The 19,677-nt window shown below is 40.7% G+C and overlaps 1 non-coding gene across 1 annotated transcript; it reads left to right on the forward strand.

The window, feature by feature from the left end:
- The first annotated feature begins 14,131 nt into the window (after positions 1 to 14,131).
- On the forward strand, positions 14,132 to 14,238 carry LOC141844618 (small nucleolar RNA R71). The gene has a single exon (XR_012603156.1). It is a non-coding gene; the product is annotated as a small nucleolar RNA R71 (small nucleolar RNA).
- The last annotated feature ends 5,439 nt before the right edge of the window (positions 14,239 to 19,677 follow it).

The raw sequence follows: 19,677 nt of genomic DNA on the forward strand, positions 1-19,677 counted from the left end.
TGGGTTGCAAAGGTGCAAACATAGTCCCACATCTAAAACACATGGAAAAGATCATGGGTTTAAAAGGATGGAAAATATCTCCATTGGCATGAGGCCTTTTGGGGAGAGCCCGAGCAAAACCATAGAGCTAGGCCAAAAGTGGACGATCTTAATCAGATTGTGGAGATATGAACATCCTTTTGGACCCAACAATTGGTATCAGAGCGAGGTCGCTCTTCACCGGACTAACCGTTGGATGAGCCATGATCTGGATCTAACCATGTGGGTTGAACCTTAAACAAAGGAAGTGGGTGATCCCGTATTCTGAATCAAGAGACCAGACACCGGGCAGACAGGTCGAGTGGACCGAGGGGCAGGAAGTCCTGGTTGCGGCTAGATAGAAAGTCTTAGTAGGTCGGGTGGACCGAGGGGCAAGAAGTCCTAGTAGGTCAGGGTGGACCGAGGGGCAGTAGGTCGGATGGACCGAGGGTCAAGAAGTCCTGGTCACGCCCGTGCCTGTGAGGCACGGTCTCACAAGGTCGCATCTCTGTTGGGAGGCACGGCCGTGCCTGTGAGGCACGACCGTGCCTGTGAGGCACGGCCAAAGCTGGATCAGCCTGAAGAAATGGGCACGGCCATGCCTTATAGGCACGGCCCTTGCAGTCATCTCTCTGTTGGAGAGCACGGCCGTGTCTCCTAGTGTTACACGGTCGTGTCTAAGTCTGGAAATATGAGGCACGACCGTGTTCTGTCTTGCTTCTTCTTCTCCTCCATTTCTTCGTGTTTGCTACATAAGAGACTCACCCGTGACAGCGAGCACGGCCAGTGTGAGCCTCTTTTCTCTACTATTTGCTTCACCATCAATAATGCATCATTTTAGCTCTAAATCACATCCTGTTAAGTAAAATATACAAAAAGTATATCTCCAAGCAAAAGAGTAGAAATATGCAATATAAAATAATAAGGTGTGACAAAGTGTAGCATATGCAATGAATCACAAGTAGATGAGCGTTAAAACAAGGCTAGAAATACTATATGATCTACACTCATCAACTTTTCCTCCTTCGACTAAACTAGGTTGGGAGGCTTGTGATCCGGCGAGAATATGTAGGGATGATGTGGAAGAGAGAAGTGATATGGAAAAATTAATAAAACACCTACCTAGAGGATCCTAAGCTCTCTCTTAGTGGTCACAATACATGACCTCAAGAAGGGGCCGACCTCTTTAGATGGGTAGCACGTTCCTCAGCACAAGTACCGAAGTATTCTTAACCTGCATCTGATACATCCCGTCCTCTTACCATGACCCTATCGAAATACCGGCGAACATACACAGATGCTTAGTAATGATCAGAGCAACAGGTAAGAGGGGAACCGTGAGGAATAAGTAAAATACCCATACAAAAAGCCCCGACCTCTTGGTTCCAATACTCTCGTCCCAGTCAAATAGCAGGCCTCGTAATGAGGTCGGCAAGTGCCTTGACACTTAGGATGAGCTCTTCGTAGCTTCCGTCTATAGACTACGATTCTTCATAATAATCTTCATAAGGTACGAACATTGTCGACCGACCTCATTACGAGGTCGGCACTTGATAGGATACCTAGGCCAACCTCTTCCTAACCTCGGCCTATATAATCCAATCTCTCACGATCACCTTAGCGTCAAACTGACTTCATATACCGACCTCATTATGAGGTCAGCATGCGCCGTAATACTCAGAACGACGGTATATAAACTCCGTCCTTTTGCAACAAGCTCAGCAAACGATAGGCATCATATGCCGGCCTCAGGGCTTGGTCCAAGATTCACACACCGACCTCGTGATATGGTCCAGGCATCAGATGCCGACCTCATGACTAGGACCCGACCTCATGAGCTTACCTCATGGCATGATCCCAACCTCATAGTAAAGCCATAGGGCCACACCGATAAGCTCGGATGCGCATCCAGGGCTACTTGGCTTCAATATCATACAATAATCTCATTCATAAACTTAAATCAGATCGGACGCGCATATGAGAGCTCGGACACATACCTAATTCAGCTTGTCAACCCCTATAAGCTCACGGCATACCTGCACATCCCGGTCACTCATATAAATCAGCCATTACTGACCTCAAGTAGCTGGACAGATATCAATGAGCCATCACACTAACCTTTTTATCATGCTTAGCAACTTATCTACAAGGATTAAGATAGGGACCAAGTGCCCCTACTTGGTCCCGGACAATCCTAGCTATCGAAGAAGGATAACTAATGTTGCTATGCCGTTAGATGTTTGGAACTTGTCAGAGATCGGTCCGCTGATTACACTTTCACAGCCAATCGCAAACAATGAGATCCGAGGATACCGCTCCCGATACCTCTATATAAACCCCGCAGGTATGACAATTAACCAGCTTGAATTCTCTAAACACGCTTCTACTTCAATTTTCTATATTTCTGACTTAAGTCGGAGTGGTCACGCCGGAAATCCCCGGCGCCTTACTATCCCGTGCTTTCAATGCTCACTTCTGCAGGTCCTTCTTGTCGACGGGTAACCGAAGGTTGACGTGGCATTTTATTGACTGGTGGCTTAACTGTCGTCGGCATCGAGCCGGAACAAATCCTCTAACCCCTTGAATTTTCCTTTTGATGTCCAATTCTCGTTGACCCATCGACCTGCTAAATGTCCGGTCCACTGACCTACCTAGACTCCTGGCCTGGTGTCTTCGATCTGATAAGTTTTTCTTGTCCAGTCCCATTGATCAGGGCTTCCTTACCTAGCCTCCAACTAGGACTTTGCCTTGTCTAACCTTAAACTAGGACTTTACCTTGTCTAATCTCGAACTAGGACTTTTTTATGCTACTTACATACTTAGATCAGCTCATTAGTTCACGACATAATCATAACTTTGAATCATTTAACATTGTCAAAATACAGATTCTATTATCTGATCCTCCTTACACTAATAAATACATCTTGATGACCTAGTGCAAACATACACTACAAAAACCTGGATTTTAGCAACGAAAGTTTACGATGAATTATTTTTGTTGTAAATTTGTAACATATTTTGCGACAAAATAGCTATTCGTCGTAAATTTACTATGACATTTGCGACGAATAATAATTTGTTGCTAAACTAGCAACATATTATTTTCGCCGCCAAATTCATTGCAAACAACAAATTCGTTGCTAAATTCGTCGTAATTTTGCGATGAATATCAAATTCGTCGCCGATTGACAACGAAAAATTTATTCGTTGTAAAATGGGTATGAAAACGCTGTGTATTTTCAAATTTGGCGATGAACGCTAAGTTCGTTGCTAAATTTGGCAATGAACAGTGTGTCGCATTTATTTTCGTTGCTATTATTTGCGACGAGTTTTTGCCAACGAATTTAGAATTATCGTAAAATTCATTGTAAAAAATTTTGCAATAAATTTTTTGATAAAATTCGTTGCAAAATTCGTCGCTAAATGGATTTTTTTAGTGATAATACCAACAATATCAAATCTTTTAAAATATAATTTTCTATTCAAATTTTAAAATAAATTAAACAATGATCCTACGTCAATTTTGCATGTATGTTTTTTAAAAAAATGATAAATCTCATTCAGTCTCATGGACTCAATCCCTAGGGGTGGCCGGCCTTGCATGTATGTTTTAAAAAAAAGACTTAGAATGGCCATGTAACCATTTTGACAAATTTATTATTTTGTCATTTTTTAGTTTTTAAACAATTTGAAATTATAGAAAAATAATAATGATATCATAAAATATATTTAGTTTTTAAATTTTAAGAGAATATTTATATAGTAATTTTGATCAAAATTATTATATATGATTATTTTGATCAAAACTACCACATTTTTTATTTGCACCTCACTTCTTGTTTGGAAAACAAATTTACTCCTAAATTTATTTATTTATTCTTTTATTTTTCATTTTTAAAGTAACCAAAATAGGTCACATAGTACTTTTAACATTTAAAAAATTAAATAGTAAAATGCTTTATTATGGCCATTATAGTCCATATATATTTTTCAAAGCTACTAAAACACCCACAAATAACCATAAAAAGTTTTGACTAAAATTGTTGCATGGATATTTTTTGAGCATAGAGAGATATATTATAGAAGAGTATTGAGGTTTATTGATGTAGGGATGATGTAGGAGAAGTCGAACTTTAATAAGTCATAATTTTTTATTTGAATATCAAAATGAGGTGCAATCAATTTTTAATCGAAACTCTTTCAAATATCACTATTTGGTACTAGATGAAACTCATAATGACTCATTTTTGGATCCATCACACATTGTTTAGTACATTTTCAAAAGTTTTAAATATATTTTTTACTATTTATAATAATTTTTTTTTAGAGTTAAAGGATATTTTGACTTTTCAAGTTAAGATTTTATTTAGGATCTATTTATATGCATGTTTAATTATTTTTGGAAGACTTTTAATTATCAAATAAATTTTTTTTGATAAAACCCCTTGAGATGGCAGCTTCTTTTTATTTTTTAATTTTTCATACTTATTTTTTCTATAAATCTTAATTTTTCGTCTCTAAAATAATTATTATTTTATTCAACATCATTTATCTATACTTTCAAAGTTGCCAAGATTCAAACTAACATATAAAAAATTATTTTAAATTATTATATATGGATGTAATAGTTTTAGCCAAATTAAACTTATTCTCAAATATATTAGTTTTGAAACATGTAACATGGATTTTGTTCCGGCTCCTTGCCGACAATAGCCACACCACCAGACAATATTGGGCCGCGTCAACCTGCTGCCCCACGTCGACTAGAAGGACCTGAAGGAGTGAGCGCAGAACGCACGGATTAGCGAGGCGCCGGGGATCCCGGCGAGGCCACTCCGACGCTCAAGTCAGAAGGGAGAGGTAGAGGTGGTAAAAAATGGGTAGAGAGAATTCCAATGCTTAATTGTCATACCTGCGAGTTTATATAGGGGTTGTTGGGATGTATACAAGAATCCTAGCTATCAATGTAAATAAAACATTCTGAAATGAGAATTACTTTTGGTCAATGTTTGCATTTAGTTTTTATGCAAGTGTCCACTTAATCTATATTGTAGATAAACATGGTGTGCGGAGTCACACACAGAAGACCATGTTATCAGTTCCTTATAGATTATAAACAGTGTTCACAACCAAGATGGATTGGACAAACCATTGGACTGGTTGTAGTGTAATTTGGTCTTAGTCTGTCTTGACTATAGAATTACACTAGTACACTTAGTGTGTATTGAGCAGGACCACCTGAGGATTGTTCGATTTATACTGACTATATAATCGAACTAAACCTCTGTTACTATCGATGTACATGCTCTTAATCCCAATATAATAACAAACACATGTACTTAGTATGTACTTCTTTGATTCATCAAAGGGTGAGATTTAGAGCGATAGATCAAAAGGCCCGATGAGTTGGGAAGTAGTATTATGTACATGGTGTGTTGTTGATTATAGAAGGAAACTGTGTCCTATAATCTAGGTTGATGATGTCCCCTTGAGGAGCTCATAAAGGATTATCATGTAAACCCTGCAGGTGGACTTAGTTCCGCATGATAACAAAGGTTGAGTGGTACTACTCTTGGATTAGAAGTTGATTAAATTCGAGTTGTCAGTAACTCATTTAATTGACGGACATACGATATCTTAAACACAGGGAGATTAATGTACTTATAGTAAGAAGGAGCCCATAATATAATATGGGATTGGTGCGGTAGTGCAATAATAACTCTTTAGTGGAATGAGTTATTATTGATGGACTTAAGCTGTGTGTTCAGGAGGAACATGGGAAGCTTAAGCCCATCGGGAGACCAAAACCAATTCCTCCTCGAGGTCCCTACTGTAGCCTCTGGAAATCCTCGAATCCACCTCAGGAAGAATTCATGAAGACCTTCGGAAGAATTCTTAAAGACCTCTGGAGACCTTCGGAAGAATTCTTGAAGACCTCAGAAGACCTTGGAAGACCTCCGCAAGTATACGGGTTGTCGTCAAGTAATAAAAATATCGATCCACAGGGACCGTGGAATTACTTACTAGATTTAGCACAAAAAGGTGGAGAGAAAACTGAGCATGAGTTGTGTGGGGGAGAAGGGAGTATTCTAGAGTACTTTATCCTAGAGCCGGAGAAAGGAATCGACTGTGACAATGGGTTGTGAAACGATCCTAGGACTTCGGACTCCTCAGAGTATTGATTGATTGACTTGGATCCTCTACCTTTCCTCAATAATTGTTCAATTGTAGGGATGCTAACCAATATATCCAATTCGACCTCGTCAGGTATCCTCGGAATAAAGCATTGGTGTTCTTACGTCATCATTGTCGGTTTGAGATGGTTCTAGAAGCCCGGTTCAAGGCTTTCCTGTGTCACTCAGGCGCCCCGGAATACTAAAAGAACCCTATCCCCTGTCACAGGATATCTTTTTACGGACCTCTCCCCAACAATGAATGACCGCTAACTATCCCTCATAGAAACTAACTATGAATTAAGAAACCCCTCGGAAACTCGCCCGGTTCAAGGCTTTCTTCCTGTCACGAAGCGCCCCGGTGTACGGCCTAATGATTCCTCAATTCACAATTAATCCCTACCCTCATGGATTCATACACACGCATTTAATCATTCATCACACAAGCACAAATCCACAAAGCAATAGACAATTAAATCATTGAAATCGGTAGATTAACAAATCCAAAGTACAATCATCCAATACATCTGATTCATCCTACATCCTAGAATCTAGGGAACTACTCCATATCGTGGAGGTTACAATACAAAGGAAAGAAAGAGTACATCTTACTCCGAAGATACAACAATGAAATGCAGGAAATAAGACTTATCTTCTTCCTCGGACTGCAAATCTCCACGTAGATGGGATGTGGATGGAATGGAGCAGCCGGATCGGTGGATGGATCGTCGAATCTTGCTCCGAAACAGGCGTCGGTGGCTCTAGAACAGCTCCGGTGGCTCTCCAAGGTCTCCCCCCTTTGCTAGGTCTCTAAGAGGACCTATTTATAGGCAGTCCCCCGAGTCAGCACGCCCCCGCTCACACGGCCGTGCCTGGGAGGCACGGTCCCGTGTGGGCACAGTCATCTGGATGAGACACGGCCGTGCCTCTCAGGCACGGCCGGATGCAGTCAGCTTCTGTTCAGGGGCACGGCCGTGCCTCTGAGGCACGGTCCAGAGAGAGTTGTGTCTCTGTTTGAAGGCACGGCCGTGCCTGTGAGGCACGGCCGAAGCCTGTCTCTTCTCATTTTGCTGGACACGGCCGTGTCTGTGAGGCACGGCCAGCTGCAGGGACTCCTCTGTTTTGACACACGGCCGTGCCTGGTGGGCACGGCCAACAGCAGTTGCTTCTCTCTGATTGGAAACACGGCCGTGCCTGTGAGGCACGGCCACGCCTCGGCTGGCTTCTGTTTTGAAGCACGGCCGTGTCTGGTAGACACGGCCTCTTCTGCTGCTGATGGGGGATGTTGGCACGGCCGTGCCAGTGAGGCACGGCCAAGGCTTGTTGATCTTCTGTTTGTGCACACGCCCGTGCCCTGTGAAGCACGGCCAGGAAGCTGAATAGACACGGCCGTGCCTATGAGGCACGGCCCTGTCTTGCCTTGTCTTCAATGGTAACTCCGATTTGCCCGATTTTGCTCCAAATTCCATCCTGAAACAAGTAAAAACAAGAGCAGATCTCCGAACTAGGAAATGCAAGATATATGCCTAAATGCACGGATAAGGGATGCAATGCACACAAGATATAACAATAAACTCAGAAAGATGTGCAAATAAAGTATAAATACGAATATGAACCCTATGCACATCACACCCCCAGACTTAAACCTTTGCTTGTCCTCAAGCAAAAACTTAGCGTCTAGATTTAGATAACCAATGCAAGCAAATTATATATCCTAAGCACAGCAATCTAATCTTATCAAACACAAGTAATGGTAAGCATGAAACTCAAAAATCATCAAAACAATGGCCTAGAAGTAGTTCTCCGTGCTAAGTGCAAAAAGTGACCTAAATCCATTTGGTATCAAAATCCTTACTTCTAGTCAAGTCGTCATGCTACCGAATTCCTAAGTGTTCCCGGCCTTAGACACTTACCTGCCACAGGCTTGGTTCATATCTTCCATTGCACAAGGTCTCAAAGGATTACCTCAAGTCAAGGGAATCAAATCATTTATTTCCCCAGTAACCGCTTTTCGGTCTCAAAGGGGTAAATGAAAAGTTTCCACTCTCGAAACTGTTTTTTTTTTTCATCCTTTTATTGTTTTGCATTGAATTTGCTTTTATTGCAAACGGTAGATTTTTTTTTTTTTTTATACAAGGATGTAAGATTTTTCCAAAAGAGCTTACATGCCTTGAGTTGGTCCAGTAACCAAAATGCAATGGAAGATCACCATGGAAACACTAGTACTAAGCAGGTTTCATGAATCATGACTAAGTTCAGAAATCTATCAACCTCCTAGATTAGGTATAAGTGAAAGAGATCCTAAAACCAGGCCAAGGTTTGACTTATTCAAGTTATCCTAGCTCACTTCCTACTTATGAAGATAAGAAAAGAAATAGTCCTAGGATATTAACTACAAGCACTAATCACCCTTATCTTAACAAGTGCTACTGTTCTTGCAAGAGAGACAAACAAGAGATGTCTTGGTGATTCATGACATGTTAATCTACCGTGCATAAAGCAAAATTCAAAGCAAATTGCAAAACAAATTTCAAAGCAAATTTCAAAGCAAAATGCAAAAACAAATTTCAAAACAAATTGCAACCTAAGTAATGAAAGCAAAGTTCAAAACAAAATGCAACTATTTACACTATGTACATACATTTTTTTTTGGGTCCCCCAGACTTGAACCTTTCTACTTAGTTCTTTTTCTGTCGTGGTTGTTTTTTCGGGAAGAAGGAGGATATTGGTGGAAAATCTGGTAAATGGGGCAATTCTGGAAGTGGAAGGTCATCGAACCATTCTTTTTCCCTTCTTAAATAGGCATGGTATTGATACATATGGTCGATTTGCTTCCCAATCCCTCTCATCATAATTCTAAAGTCTTCTCTATTTGCCCATTCCTCCTTTTGTTGATTAATAAAACTATAGGCAAGTATAAATAGCTCTTCGTCCTTAGCAAATAATTGTTTCAAATGATTAAACTGATCTTTGTCCATTTTCATTTGTCCTTCCAATATGTTCTTAATGTTTATGTGATCAGTTTGTAAAGTTTCCAGGATCGAGTTAAAAGATGTGAAATCAAATGCGCTCATAGGGGGTTTTCTTGTTAAGGGTTTAGATGAACAAGCAGCTTTGTCATTTTCAATCACTTTCATTTCTATGCAATAATTGAAATCAAGCCTAGAGTTTCCATCAATCGTTTCTAAACCGTCTAGGTCTAAACCCAACATTAATGCAACTCTAGTGATCAACCCCCCTAGGACGATAGGACTTGAATAATGTGGCCGTGCTAAGTTTATTAAATGGTTTAAGAAAAGGTAGCCTGTGTCAACATTTTGTCCTTTTATCATTGCCCATAGACTGAGGATTTCATCTCGACACACCACCTTATTATTCTCACTCCTTCCAAAAATGGTGTGTTTCATTAACAAAATTAAATACCTGTACACTGGTTTTGTTACACTTGACGTACACTTGATCCTAGAAGTCGATGGATGAAATTCTCCTTTTCCTCCAAGAATATTCCAGGTTTCTTGGGGGCTAAAATTTACAGGTATTTCCCTACGTCCCCCATACGGTAAGTCAAATGTAGCATTAAAATCACTAAAGGTCCATGTGTAAGGTTCGTTAAATAGCCTAAATGTTATTTTCCCATCCTCAGTTTTGCTTTCGATTTCTAGGGTACTAAGGAATTCTAGTACTAGCCTTGGATAGGTTGGATAATTCATTTCCATAAAAGTTTTCCAACCAATCTTGACTAATAATGCATGAACCTCATCCTTAAACCCTAGTTTTGTCAAAGTATTCCATTCTAGGTATCTTGTGCAAGTAATCTCTCGACAAAGTAATGCATCAAATCTTTGTTTATGTTTTTGATCATGAAAAACGATATCATAAGTTTTACCTTGTCGAGTTGAATCTTCTCCAACTTGAACCGCTTTTCCTTTTGCTTTCCCGAGTTTCTTTGACATTGTTTCTGCCACAAAAAGAGAGTTGATGGGTCTAGGGGAGATCTAGAAGGAGAAAGAATGAAGAAATAGCAAGTAATGAAGGAAAAAGTGGGGGAAAATGAAGAGGCACGGCCGTGTGAGGCAATAGGCGGCGGCTGGAAAGATTAGGGCACGCCCGTGTCCTTTAAATAGCCTTGGTGAGGCACGGCCGTGCCTTAAGGCACGGCCTGTGACAGTCCCTATTCTGCCAAGAGACACGCCCGTGTCTCTGAGACACGGGCTTGGGCTGTCGCCTCTCTGTTTAGAAGCACGCCCGTGTCAAAGAGACACGGTCCAAGGCTGACGCGGTTCTGGATGGAAACACGGCCGTGCCTAATTGGCACGGTCTGTCGCAGACGCCTTTCTGTTGCCAGACACGCCCGTGTTTGAGGCACGGCCTCGTACAAACCATTGTTTTATTGAGGCACGGCCGTGTCTTAAGGACACGGCCAAAACTTTATGTGCCAAGATAAGAAGCACGGCCGTGCTTCTCTCAAAGCACGGCCCAACTTTATTTCACCTAAACTTGCGACATTTCCTGCACAATAAAATGCAATTAATTATTACAAATTGAATTGAATAAAAGAAAACTAAAGGCATTCGTTATCAGTAGGGATCCGGTGGCCTTGGTTCAGTAAGCAGGCAATCTTCTTTTTCTTGGAAAGGCTCACCCAGGAAGTATCGTTTCAATCTTTGTCCATTCACTTTGTTTATACCGGTTGCCTCATCCAATATGTCTACAGCTCCATTTGGATAAACTTTGAGAATTTTGTAAGGGCCGGTCCACCTTGATTTGAGTTTCCCTGGAAAAAGCTTCAGCCTGGAATTAAATAACAAAACCATGTCACCTTCTTTGAATTGTTTTGGGACAATATGTTTATCATGCCATCTTTTCGTTCTTTCCTTGTATGACTCCGCTTGCTCGTAAGCATCCATTCTTATCTCTTCTAATTCTCCAAGTTGGAATTTTCTTTTTTCTCCAGCTGCTTTTAAGTCCAAATTTAAGCGTTGTAACGCCCAATATGCTCTATGTTCTAATTCAACTGGTAGATGACATGCTTTTCCATAAACCAACCTGAATGGAGACATACCGATGGGGGTTTTATAAGCTGTACGGTAGGCCCAAAGTGCATCATCCAGTTTAAGTGCCCAATCCTTTCTTGTTAGTGATACAGTTTTCTCCAAAATTTGCTTAATTTCCCTGTTGGAAACTTCAACTTGGCCACTTGTCTGAGGATGGTATGGTGTTGCTACTTTGTGCTTCACTCCGTACTTAACCAATAACTTTTCAAATTGTTTTTCAATGAAATGTGACCCGCCATCACTGATTACCACTTTGGGCATTCCAAACCTGGGAAATATATTCTTCTTAAACATCTTAATCACTGTAGCACTATCACACTTGGGAGAAGCAATGGCTTCGACCCATTTCGACACATAATCTACAGCAACTAAGATATAATGATTTCCACAGGATGATGGAAAAGGTCCCATAATCTATGCCCCCCAGACGTCGAAAAGTTCAACCTCTAGAATGGAATTCTGAGGCATTTCATTCCGTTTAGAAATATTTCCGGTTCGTTGGCAGTTGTCGCATTGGGCTACATACTGTCTAGCATCTTTAAATATGTTCGGCCAAAAGAATCCAGCTTGCAAAACCTTTGTTGCTGTTTTCCACCCCCCATGATGTCCCCCATACGGTGATGAATGACAGTGATGCAGTATTAGCTCAATTTCTTCTTCTGGAACACATCTACGAATCACCGTGTCATTGCATTTCTTGTACAGGTAGGGGTCATCCCAAATATAATGTTTGATATCTGCAAGGAACTTCTTTCTCTGCTGATAAGAGAAATGGGATGGTAGAATATCACAAGCCAAGTAGTTAGCTATGTCAGCATACCAAGGTGCCTTTGTATGTGCCACTGCCATAAGGTGCTCATCTGGGAAACTGTCGTTGATTGGCATGTCATCTTCAATGATATCATTTCTTCCACCATGTATTCTAGACAAATGATCTGCAACGACATTTTCAGCCCCTTTTTTATCCCGGATTTCGTGGTCGAATTCTTGGAGCAGCAACATCCATCTGAGTAGCCTAGGTTTAGCATCTTTCTTGCTTTGCAAATATCGGATGGCTGCATGATCGGTATAGATAATTACCTTTGATCCCACTAGGTAAGATCTGAACTTATCAAATGCAAAGACCACAGCTAACAATTCTTTTTCTGTTGTGGTGTAGTTTATTTGTGCCTCATCTAATGTCTTGCTAGCATAATAGATGGCATGTACTGTCTTGTTCTTTCTTTGTCCCAAAACTGCTCCTACAGCGTAGTCACTGGCGTCACACATTATCTCAAATGGTAATGACCAGTCTGGAGCTTGGATTATAGGAGCCGATATTAGAGCCTTCTTGATTGTGTGGAAAGCCTCCATGCATTTATGATCAAAATTGAATTCTGCATCTTTAATTAGAAGATTAGTGAGGGGTTTAGAAATCTTTGAAAAGTCCTTGATGAACCGCCGATAGAATCCTGCATGTCCTAGGAAACTTCTGATACCTCTTACATTCACAGGAGGAGAAAGGTTTTCAATTACTTCCACTTTGGCAGGATCAACTTCTATTCCTTTTTCTGAGATTTTATGTCCTAAGACAATCCCATCGTTGACCATAAAGTGACATTTTTCCCAATTCAATACTAGATCCACATCCTCACATCTCTGCAAAACTTTTGAGAGGTTATCTAAACAGGTATCAAAATCAGATCCATAGACAGAGAAATCATCCATGAAGATCTCCATAATATTTTCAATGAAATCTGAAAATATCGCTGTCATACACCTCTGAAAAGTTGCTGGAGCATTACATAATCCGAAGGGCATTCTTCTGTAAGCAAAGGTTCCATATGGGCAGGTAAATGTTGTTTTCTCTTGGTCTTCTGGATGAATATATATCTGAAAGAAGCCTGAGAAACCATCCAGGAAGCAAAAATACTTATGTTCTGCCAATCTTTCAAGCAATTGATCAATGAAGGGAAGAGGATAGTGATCTTTCTTCGTTTCTTTATTTAATTTCCTGTAATCAATACACATCCTCCATCCCGTCACAGTCCTAGTTGATAATTTTTCACCTTTGTCATTTTCCACCACTGTTATTCCACCCTTCTTTGGAACTACATGTACTGGGCTCACCCACTTGCTATCTGAGACTGCATAAATTATTCCTGCATCCAACAGCTTAGTTATTTCCTTTCTCACTACCTCGGCCATGTTTGGATTCAACCTTCTTTGGTGCTCAACTGAACATTTGTGATTATCTTCCAAGTTGATTCTGTGCATGCACAAGGAAGGACTGATTCCTTTCAAATCTTCTACTGAATACCCGATCGCTTTCTTATGCTTTCTCAGTACCTCCAATAGCCTTTGAGTAGAGATGGAATCCAGGTTTGCATTAACTATTACGGGGAACGTTGCATTTCCCCCGAGAAACTCGTACCTGAGATTGGATGGCAGGGGTTTGAGTTCAAGTGGGTGTTTAATCTCGATAGGAGGTGCAATCTCTTCTTGCTTAAGTTTTGTCATTTCAATCCGATAACATGTTTCCTCTTTAATTGAATCTTCCATATAATAACTGTCCTCCTCATCGGATTCTTCAACTTCTCTCACATCTTCACTTGATGTGTCATCTGTGGATGTGGAATCATCTGAGGTGCTATCACTGAACATTAATGCTGCCTCTTCTTCTCTTTCCTCCTGTATGTCAGAACATCTCAGTTCATTCTTGATTCCAGTGTATTTCTCCTATTGTTGAGATCCCAATCTTTGATGTTTGATACAATTAAGTCAATTATCTCGCATGCATTTGGTATGCTAAGGTTTAACCATGATCCCCCAGCGGCTGAGTCTAATGTACTCTTAGTCTCGAAGGAAATCCCCACATAAAAAGTGTGCAAAATCAACCACTCTTCAATTCCATGATGAGGACAAAGTTGGAGCATGTTTCGGAATCTGTCCCAAGCATCACATAAAGACTCCCCTTCTATCTGTTGGAAATTCAAAATCTGTTTCCTTAGCATCATTGTTTTCTTAGGTGGGATAAACTTATTTATGAATGCTCGCTCCAATTGATCCCATGTCCTAATGCTTTGAGGTGACAAGGAGTACAACCAATCTTTCGCTGAATCTCTGAGACTGAATGGAAACATTAATAGCCAAATGAACTCAGACTGAACCCCTTCGTATCTTATAGTATTGCAATATCTGTGGAACTCCATTAAATGGAAATAAGGGTTCTCTGCTTCAGTTCCTTTAAATTGAATCTCTTGAATTTTTGCTATGAGTCCAGGATTTATCTCAAAGCTTGAAGCAGATATTTGAGGAAGCACAATAGGATCTAGTGATCTTCCTGATATCGGCAAGGAATAATTCTTCAATGGAATATGGTCCATCCTTCCTACAAGAACCACGAAAAATATGAAATGCCTTTTATTAGTAATGAAATAATAAAAGAATCAAATGAATAAATGAATGTGTATAAAAGAAAATAAAAGAAATTCTCAATGTGCTAGATTAGTAAATAATTGCGCACGATCCCCGGCAACGGCGCCAAAAACTTGATAGGCTCCCCGCAAGTATACGGGTTGTCGTCAAGTAATAAAAATATCGATCCACAGGGACCGTGGAATTACTTACTAGATTTAGCACAAAAAGGTGGAGAGAAAACTGAGCATGAGTTGTTGTGGGGGAGAAGGGAGTATTCTAGAGTACTTAATCCTAAATCCGGAGAAAGGAAACGACTGTGACAATGGGTTGTGAAGCGATCCTAGGACTTCGGACTCCTCAGAGTATTGATTGATTGACTTGGATCCTCTACCTTTCCTCAATAATTGTTCAATTGTAGGGATGCTAACCAATATATCCAATTAGACCTCGTCAGGTATCCTCGGAATAAATCATTGGTGTTCTTACGTCATCATTGTCGGTTTGAGATGGTTCTAGAAGCCCGGTTCAAGGCTTTCCTGTCCATAACGTAATTTGGGGATTAGATTGGTAGTGCAATAATGATCCTCTAGTGGAATGGATCGTTATTGATGGATGAAGGTGTGTATTCGGGGTTTGAATACGGGATCCGAAATCCATCAGAAGGCCAGATCTAATACCTCCTCGAGGTCCCCACTGTAGCCTAAAGACATCTTCAAAAGGATGCAATCAAACGGATGAGATTAGTTCTTAGCCGTCGGATGAGATTTTATCTCAACCGATGGATGAGATTAGTTCTCGACCGTAGGATGAGTTAATGGATGAGATCAGCTTATATCCGTGGGATTAGATCAAGTGGCATCCATTGGATCGAAATAAATAAAGAAGATTGAAAAAGAATAGATTAGAACCGTTGGATGAGATCTAGATGCATCCGATGGATGAGATCTCTCCGGTTCGGTTTTAATTCTCTTCGGAAGGAAGAATCGGTTCACGAGGTGAACCAGAGTTGGTTCATAGAACCACACGCCCAAGGGAATGGATCAGGTCCGTCGGATCGAATCAATTAAGTTATATTAAAGAAGATTATATTAGAACCGTTGGATGAGATTGAGTCGCATCCGATGGATGAGATCTCTTCGGTTCGGTTTTATTTTCTAATTTAATATAAAATTGGTTCGCGTATTAAACTAATATTTTCTATAAGTGGGCCGGCCACTTAAGATGGAAATAAGTTTGGTTTGGTTTTTTATTTTAAAAAGGAAAAACCAAAATTAAAAAGATCCGACGGTTGCAATTTATTTAATCGGCTGAGATTTAAAATAATTCTGGAATTTGGAATTGGTTATAAAAATAATTCCAAATTAGAATTAATTTAAAATAACCGGTTATATTAAATAAATTAAATAAAAATTGATTTGGTTTTTTTTAGAAAGGAAAAACCAAATTAAAAAGATCCGACGGTTGCAATTTATTTAATTGGCTGAGATTTGAAATAATTTTGGAGTTTGGAATTAATTATAAAAATAATTCTGAATTTAAATTATTTTATTATTATTATATCTGGCCAAAATTAAATAAGATTGGATAAAATTGATTTTGGTTTTTTATTTTAAAAGGAAAAACCAAATCTAAAGAATCCGACGGTTGCAAATTAATCTAGAAGATCTAGATTAATAATCTTTCTAAAAATCTAGAATTGGTTTATAAAATCAGAAAAATTCTAGAAAAATTAGTTTAGAAAGATTTGGGCCTGGTCTTTGGTTCAAGACTATAAATAAGAAGGGAGGGGGGGCGGCAAGATCAATCCAAGGAGAATAGAGAGAAAGGCTTTCCGAAACAAAGCTCTCCTTTCTTGTTTCTCCTTGCCGCCGCCCACCACCTTCTTCTTCTTCCTTTATTTCTTTTCCTTCTTCTTCCCTTGCTTCCTTCCTATCCTTCTTAAGGTGGCCGAACATCCCTCTCCAAGAGAAGTGGCCGGATCCAAGAAAGGATACAAGACGAAGCGAAGTTGCTGCGAAGAAGCAAAGCGATCCAAAGGTTCTAGAACAAACCGTAGAAAGTAATTTAGGAATCGGCGATCCTAAAGGATCGATTGATTTAGTCTTTTGTAGACTTTGTCAATTGATCCAGGCGGGATAAAATTTTTGTCCTGTGGGGTTCTATGCTCTTAGGAGCGGATAGTATCCGGCACATAGGACGGAGATCCAGATCGCCTAATGATCCCCTGTCACAGGATATCTTTTTACGGACCTCTCCCCTCAATTCACAAGGCTTTCTTCCTGTCACGAAATTAATGATTCCTCAATTCACAATTAATCCCTACCCTCATGGATTCATACACAAGCATTTATCATTCATCACACAAGCACAAATCCACAAAGCAATAGACAATTAAATCATTGAAATCGGTAGATTAACAAATCCAAAGTACAATCATCCAATACATCTGATTCATCCTACATCCTAGAATCTAGGGAACTACTCCATATCGTGGAGGTTACAATGCAAAGGAAAGAAAGAGTACATCTTACTCCGAAGATACAACAATGAAATGCAGGAAATAAGACTTATCTTCTTCCTCGGACTGCAATCTCCTGCGTAGATGGGATGTGGATGGAATGGAGCAGCCGGATCGGTGGATGGATCGTCGAATCTTGCTCCGAAACAGGCGTCGGTGGCTCTAGAACAGCTCCGGTGGCTCTCCAAGGTCTCCCCCCTTTGCTAGGTCACTAAGAGGACCTATTTATAGGCAGTCCCCGCGGACAGGCACGCCCCCGCTCACACGGCCGTGCCTGGGAGGCACGGTCCCGTGTGGGCGCCTTCACTGGATGAGACACGGCCGTGCCTCTCAGGCACGGCCGGACTGCAGTCAGGCTTCTGTTCAGGGGCACGGCCGTGCCTCTGAGGCACGGTCCAGAAGAGCTGTGTCTCTGTTTGAAGGCACGGCCGTGCCTGTGAGGCACGGCCGAAGCCTGTCTCTTCATTTTGCTGGACACGGCCGTGTCTGTGAGGCACGGCCAGCTGCAGGGACTCCTCTGTTTTGACACACGGCCGTGCCTTGTGGGCACGGCCAACAGCAGTTGCTTCTCTGATTGGAAACACGGCCGTGCCTGTGAGGCACGGCCACGCCTCGGCTGGCTTCTGTTTTGAAACACGGCCGTGTCTGGTAGACACGGCCTCTTCTGCTGCTGATGGGGATGTTGGCACGGCCGTGCCAGTGAGGCACGGCCAAGGCTTGTTGATCTTCTGTTTGTGCACACGCCCGTGCCCTGTGAAGCACGGCCAGGAAGCTGAATAGACACGGCCGTGCCTATGAGGCACGGCCCTGTCTTGCCTTGTCTTCAATGGTAACTCCGATTTGCCCGATTTTGCTCCAAATTCCATCCTGAAACAAGTAAAAACAAGAGCAGATCTCCGAACTAGGAAATGCAAGATATATGCCTAAATGCACGGATAAGGGATGCAATGCACACAAGATATAACAATAAACTCAGAAAGATGTGCAAATAAAGTATAAATACGAATATGAACCCTATGCACATCAAATTGGGTTGCTTCTGCACGTTCACGACCTTATATACACCTCCTGAGTCGACTCAGATGCCCATCTGGGTCGACTCCAGCTGACATGGATGATAAAACTTGATCCTACTCGATTCTGGTCATTATCTGTTGCCTGGGTCGACCCAAATAGGCTTCTAGGTTGACTCCAGCCTGAATCCAAAAAAACTCAAAACACCAATTTTGTAGATCTCTGAAAGAGCTTTCCAACGCATCTGAGTTTGCCTCGTTCTGAGACCTGAGTCAAAAGTTATGGCTGTTTGAAGTTGACCCTGCATTATGATTCCTGCAAAACAAGCATGAATACAACCAAGCCAAACTAGTTTTACCTTGTGGGTCTAACTTTGGATTTCTACCGAAATCCTGGGTTAGTCTAACCCACTCCATTATGGAGAATTCGTGCCAACCAAGTCACTTAGACTTGTTGGACTTTTGCTCGGCTCTGTCGTTGCCCCCAGGACTTGGAATGCAACTGATCCTCCTAGAGTTTTGGTGGAGAAATCTCGAAGGATCGTTGTCCACACAACGTTCGAGAAGAGGAGAGGACATACAGCAGAAGATCAAGGGGTCATCTTCTCCTTCTAGACATCCCGAAGAAAAGGTACAAAGTTTATTGTTTCCGCTTTAAATAAATTGTTCCTTTTATCTTGGATCCTGTAAACCAAACACAAGAGCCCAATGATCTAAATGCGTTGATCAAACCTTGGTTTGATTAACTATGAGGGCAACTTAAATCCGTTTCTGGAAAAATTTTTTTGTTCTGCAAGAATTCACCGGAACGGGTTTCCTAGTGTTTCCCATCAATGGTATCAGAGCATTGGTTAGGGCTCTGTGTGTTTGGTTTCAGTTTTTACATGCACTTTTATAAAATTAGGCAAAATAATAGTAGGATGTGCAAATAGAATAACTCTTTGGTTGCAGGCATCCTAGGTTCCAACTATTATGGCCTAGAAAAATTTTATGATGTGATGTGTGTGTTTGGATCCCTCGGGTATGTCAAGATTGTTAAATTCTGTTGTATAATTTTTAATTTACTATTCGATCTAGATTATATGTAAACTCCTTTGTGGAGTATAGAATCGATAGATGTAAATTATTTTAATTTATTGTTCGATCTAGATTCCTTCGTGGAGTATACGATCGATAGAGTAAATTATTTTAATTTACTGTTCGATCTAAAGAACATATAAACTCCTTTGTGGAGTATAAGATCGATGGATGTAAATTATGTAAATTATATAGTTGCGACTTCTTCTTGCGTGGTGAGAACCGGATGCGCAGCGGAACAAGGAAGACGCGACTAAGTCAAAGGGAGGCTTCTTGAAGAACGACGGATATTGAAAAAGGCCATAATAGTTGGAAAAATTATTTTTCCATATTTTTATTGCTTATTCTTTATGCTGTTTTTTATTATATCCCTTGTGTTTATGTAATTGCATATTATTTCTTTTATGCATAGAATTACATAGGTA

The sequence above is a fragment of the Curcuma longa genome, chromosome 13, assembly GCF_044706935.1.
Source record: "Curcuma longa cultivar G26 ecotype Majalengka, Jawa Barat chromosome 13, ITB_CL_G26_1.1, whole genome shotgun sequence".
Taxonomy (NCBI): Eukaryota; Viridiplantae; Streptophyta; class Magnoliopsida; order Zingiberales; family Zingiberaceae; genus Curcuma; species Curcuma longa.